Source organism: Suricata suricatta, chromosome 2 (assembly GCF_006229205.1).
Source record: "Suricata suricatta isolate VVHF042 chromosome 2, meerkat_22Aug2017_6uvM2_HiC, whole genome shotgun sequence".
Lineage (NCBI taxonomy): Eukaryota > Metazoa > Chordata > Mammalia > Carnivora > Herpestidae > Suricata > Suricata suricatta.
This window is the reverse complement of record NC_043701.1, coordinates 88,182,212-88,188,291: the sequence shown is the minus strand read 5'-3', so window position 1 is coordinate 88,188,291 and position 6,080 is coordinate 88,182,212. Positions and strand designations below refer to the sequence as shown.

Below are 6,080 nucleotides of genomic sequence, written 5' to 3'. Positions count from 1 at the left end.
ATCCTCTAGAATTAGATCTTATGAGTATTGTATTTGAATTAATTAGTTCACTATTACTTAAAAAGTAATTGAAGTTTGGCATGACCTGGTAGAGACAATTGAAACATGAAAAACATTTCCTTATGCCATAAAGTGTGACAAAAAGACCTGTACAAATAACCTCATATTTATTTCAATAAATGTTGAGTGCTTTTAAAAACAAAACAACACAAAACAAAACAAAATGACTATAACATCCCTTGCTAGCTTATTCATTTTCTTATTTGTTTAGTCCAAAATTCATAGGTATATTTTGGGGAGTTGACATTGATAAATATTTGTTTCTCCTTTTTCTCTGTTTTGTTGTTTATAATATTGACAGTACTTTAAACATGTCTAAATTGTATGCAGTCAAAGCAAAGTTTCCTTAGAAAGCTTCCAGTTTTTGGTTTTTCTTACTTGGAAACAATCTCTTTTAAGAGTTTTCTGTAATTCTTCTCTTTGATATTTTTATGGTTTCAAATTTGTATCTTTAAAAGTTAGAAGTTTAAAGTCTTACATAAGTAGTGAAATAAGTCAGTCAGAGAAAGATAGATATCATGTTTTCCCTCATACGTGGATCTTGAGAAACTTAACAGAAGACCATGCGAAAGGGAAGGGGGAAAAATAGTTAACAGAGAGGGAGAGAGGCAAACCATAAGAGACTCTTAAATACAGAGAACAAACTGAGGGTCGATGGTGAGAGGTGTGGGAGAGGGGAAAATGGGTGATGGGCAGTGAGGAGGGCACTTGTTGGGATGAGCACTGGGTGTTGTATGTAAGTGATGAATCACAGGAATCCACCCCAAAACCAAAAGCACACTGTATACACTGTATGTTATCCAATTTGGCAATAAATTATATTATTAAATATAAAATAAAATAAAGTCTTAAATAAGATTAGATATCCAGCATCATTTTCTCTACATCACCAGTTTTCAAATATAATTATAAGATAATTTCTTATAATTACTTAAAATTTCAGTTTTATCAATTACTAAAACCCATGTGTATTCAGCTGTATTTTCTCTACAGTGATTATAATGATTTTAAAAACTAATTGGGATAGTGACACTTTTTTTTCTTAGACATTTAATCTTTCAGGTGAATCTAATAGCATTTCATCAAGTTCTCCTCCATACCCAAGAACAAAAAAATGACAGATTAATTTAGAAGAACTGACTTTTCCTTAATGTCTTCATATTTAAGAAAAAGCATACTTTCTGTTTTTGTTTAATGTTTATTTTTGAGAGAGAGAGAGAGAGAGAGAGAACACAAGCAGTGGAGGGGCAGAGAGCTAGGGAGACACAGAATCTGAAGCAGCCTCCAGGGGTCTGTGCTGATAGCACACAGCCAGATGTGGGGCTCAAACCCATGAACTCTGAAATCATGACCTAAGCTGAAGTCTAACACTTAACCAAACTGAGTCCCCAAACACCCCAAGAAAAAGCATACTTTCATATTAACTTAAGCTGTCAATCATACATTACAGTTTTGCTACCCATGTTTTGCATATTTCTTTTTAGGTTTGTTTTGTAGTCACTGTAACTTCTTATAATGATGACTATATGATATTTTGAGATATTAATCTTTGTTTTCTTCATCCTGTATCTTCCTGGGTTTTTTTCTTTTATGTGCCAAGAAAATGCCTTAGGAAGAGAATACAATGGGAAGAGAAGCCAAAAATATGAGGAGCATATTTGCTTTTTATTTGGAAAATCACATGCCCTAAAGGAGAGTGAGGATTTGGAGAGTGAAGAAAACATCTCGGCAAAAAAAGGGGATGAAAGTAGAATTTGTGTCAATCAGGATTCTCTTGGTTGCCGGTGACAGAAACTGGTGACAGGGGCTCCATCTGTAACCATACACAAACCTCAGCACATGCATACACCCAGCCAGACTCCACGGGAATCTGAAGAGAAGCGAGGTAGGCCTGGATCTTCTTATAAGTATGTTTCTTATGAGCCTTATTTGACACTCGAGAAACTTTCTGCAGCAGATAGACCCAATGAGCCATGGTGACACATACACATCCTTCTGGTCATTTTGTGAAGTCATTTGCAATTCATTTCTTGATACTGTATTTTCAGGTGAGAAATAATAAGTTTATATCACTTGCTACTGTTTTTATAGAATTCTCTGGGCCACTCAAAATCCATAGACATAGGTGTTTTCTCTTGCACTCTTCCCTTAATTTCATTCATATTTCACTAGGTTTGAGGTATATGTTTCACAATTTGAGACAAGTTTGATTGCTTCCACGTTTGACTTTTTAACATTTTTTTTGCTTTTATACACTTCTAATGTCAATAGTAACATGTATATACAAAAGTAAATAAATCATTAGTATACAGTCACAAATAAGTACAAAGTGATTCCCTCTCTCACAACACTGTGTCCAATAAAAAGAGCACCACTCCCAAAAAGTCACAGGTCCCTGCCATGCCATGAAAAGCCAAAACACGTGACCACATGAGATTTTGTGGTATGGATATGATTCCTGAGTGAGGCCAATGTCCTCTTCTTTTTTCTTTAGTTTAAAAATTAACATATAATTTATATACAATACAATTTACCCTTTAAGTATTTAGTTCTGTGAATGTTGACAAAAGTCCACCTTCATGGACTCACCACCTCAATCAAAACATAGAACCGTCTGTCACCTCTTCCCAAAATAACCTCTTTCCCTTTAATGCCAATCATTCCCCATTGCACACCTCTGTTCCCTGTTCCAATATGATGGCTACTTAAAGAATGCCATATAAATGGAATCAAACAATAAATGGCCTTTGAATATGACTTCTTCCACACAGTATAATGCATTATGATTTATCTGTCTTGTTGCATGAATCAGTTCTTCACTCTTTTTATTGCTGAGTAGTATTACATTTAATGGGTGTACCACATTTTACTTATGTCTTTATCAGTGAAAGGCCATTGATTTTTTTTTCCAGTTCTAGTAATTCCAAATAAAGCTATTATGCACATGCGCCTACTGGCCTTTGTGTAGACACAGGTTTTCATTTCACTTCAGTAATGCCAACTTGGATTGCTGGGTCATAAGATAAGTAAATGTTTTCCTTGAAGAGAAACTTCCAAATGGTTCTCCAAACTAGCTGCACCATTTTGCACTTATTTCATTAATATATGAAACTTTCAGTTGTTCTGTATACTTGCCACTACCTGGAGTTGTTACTTTATGTAAAAGACCATTCTAGTAGATATGCAGAGATATACCTGTGTGCTTTGTCAGATGAGTAAGGATGACGGGCATCTTTTCACATGCTGCTCTGTCATCTGTATGTCTTCTTTGGTGACGTGTTTGTCCTCATCTTTTGCCATTAAAAAAAAACATTTTTGCTGTTATTTACTTTTCTTATAAGCTAAGAGTTGTTTAGCTGTTATTTGTATACAAGCATTTTATCAGGCATGTAATTTGCAAAAATTTCCTCCAATTCTTATGGCTTTAACTTTCAATTTCTTAAGTATCTTTATTTATTCAGAACATTTATAACAGAACGGAAATTTTTAATTTGGCAATCCAGTTTGTTAGATAGATTAGATAGATAGATGATAGGTAGATAGATAGATAGGTAGATAGATAGTATTTGGGCATTGTATCTGAGAAATCATTGCCTAACTGAAATTCACAAGGTTATTTATAAATGGCTTTATTTAGAAGTTTTATAAATTAAATTTACATTTAAATCTAACACTCATTTTGAGTTAATATTGTATATGCTGGAAGTATGCACAGTGTTTAGAAAAATGGCTGTCACATACAAATCACCATGTAAATATTCACAAGGATAAAAGCTAGACTCATTGCCCCCAACAGAGTCCAGGCTCTGTCTCCCCTCTTAAGTTCACAGCCCAAGATTAAAGGAATCTTTTTCCATAACTGTAACCTGAAAAGTTCACAAGAAGGCCTTTTGATTATTTTGCTTGGTTGTATGCCCCCTCCTGTGGTATAGAAGGAAGAGGCTAAGAAAGAAACTCCATGCAGAATCACCAAGTTGCTCTGGGAATGGATTACAGGAGGAACAAATTAATACACAAATATGCTTTTATATACACAAAACGTGCTTTTCATTTTCCAACAGAAGGGAAGGAGGGTAGCAATCAGGAAGAAACTATCACTGTCTACTTTTGTTTCTCAATTTTAATTCAGTAGAGTTTCCTTCCAAGTGTGGACTGAAGTAGTGTAATTACCCCCAATGAAAGGTCAAAGAAAAAGTTAGAATTTAGGTAATGTATAAGTTGCAAGACAAGTAAATAAATATCTGAGAATTCAAAGAATACTTTACCCCTTTGTCACTACTAAATTAAACATATGTATCATAAGTAAATATATCTGTAAGCATTAATTACCAGAAAAAAAAATTCACCCTACCTCAGTTTACGATAACATTTATGTGTCTGATCTTTTCTTTATATTGAAACATATCTGACATATAACTGCATAAAATTTCAGGTATCCAACATGCTGGTTTGATGCATTTATAAGTTATAATATGATTGTGTATCCTATCTTACAGATTTCTAAAGCTCCTCAATTCAGTAAATGCCATCAACCTCATATCACCAGTCTGTACATGAATATGGACAAAGGAGCAAACATTTGACTTTTGGCTAATATTTTAATGGGACTTAAATTTTGTATTGCCCTTATAAACTTACCTTTGAGCCTAAGATCGGCTGTCCTTATCTAGATTATTTCAACTGTTTTTAAATTAATTTCTTTATCATTTCTGTGTGTTGTTGCCCTAAATCAGCATTACATTTTAATACATCAGAAAGTATTCCATGTTGTATACTTTGGAAAGTAAATAATTCTGAATAGTTCTCTTGTTTTATCCTTTCACAAATCCCGTTTATTTGAATTATATATGTTGATAAATTATTTAGGATAATCAATTGATTGATTAATAAGTAACTACTGGGATTAGCTTGCTCTGGAAGGGGAACACAATGAGATAGAATGATTGGTAAAAGTGGCATCAGGACCAGAGAAAAGGCTATGGGATCTACAACGTCCAGGGGGAGCAAAAAAGAGGAGAAGCAGGAAGTCTGGACTTCATGCTGGCACCCTGAGCCCCCTGCACAACAGCAGGGGGAGGCTCCTGGATGCCACTGTCTCAGTCAGAGGCTGTTTGCTGCCATGCAGATCTAGCATGTGTGTCCCTAGGTGTGGCTGCCAGACTGTCTACCGATAAACACACTAGTCTGAAGCACAGCGTGGGATGCCACTGCCTTGTCATCAATTTCCTGTATATACATGAACCTGGAGCACAACAGAACTGAAAGAAAAGATAGACTTTGGGGATTAAGGGGAGAAATCCTGCAAAGAACCACCCCCAGCTTCTCACTGCCTATCTCTCTTAGCCAAATGTGTCAAATGCCTCTGTTGGCAGGGCACGGGAGAGAAGGATAGCCCAGTGGCATTATACAAGTAAACTAAAAGTAAGTTATACATACAGAAACCCTTCTCTGGATGTTTATCTTTGGAATGAAAGTCCCAGCTCATCAAACTGCTGAAATCGCTTTCCGCGCTGCCCAGGGAGGAGTCCATTGCGAGTTTTGTGATCCTATCCTCACTTAGAATCTTTCACAAGGTCGGGAGCCCTTGAGGTCCTGCAAATAAAGGAGGAGGATGTCCTTAAATTCCTTTCAGTAGGAACCCACTTTGGTGGCACCAGCCTCAACTTCCAAATGGAAGTTGCCATTGAAAACCTAGCTGATGTCAGTGTCCTGTCATCCAGGAATACTTGCCGGCAAGCTTTGCTGAAGCTTGCTGCTGCTCCGGGAGCCACCCCTATGGCTGCTTCAATCCTGAACTTTCACTAACCACATCCAGGCAGCCTTCTGGGAGCCGAGGCTTCTGGCAGTTACTGCTCCCAGGGTGGACCGCCAGCCTCTCACAGAGGTGTCTTATGCTGCCTACCATCGCTCAGTGTCACACACACTCTCCTCCGCTCTCTGTGGACATTGCCACCCCTTGCAACAAGGGAGCTCGCTCGGTGGGTCTGTTGCAGCGGAGGCTGGCCTGGGAAGTTATGAGT

General features: G+C 36.9%; 1 long non-coding RNA gene across 1 annotated transcript; it reads right to left on the bottom strand.

Moving 5' to 3' along the window:
* Positions 1–1,706: 1,706 nt before the first annotated feature.
* Positions 1,707–3,322, bottom strand: LOC115306887. The gene is made up of 2 exons (XR_003915477.1): positions 3,256–3,322; positions 1,707–2,096 (listed from the first exon to the last, which is right to left on the bottom strand). It is a non-coding gene; the product is annotated as an uncharacterized LOC115306887 (long non-coding RNA).
* Between the last annotated feature and the right edge of the window lie 2,758 nt (positions 3,323–6,080).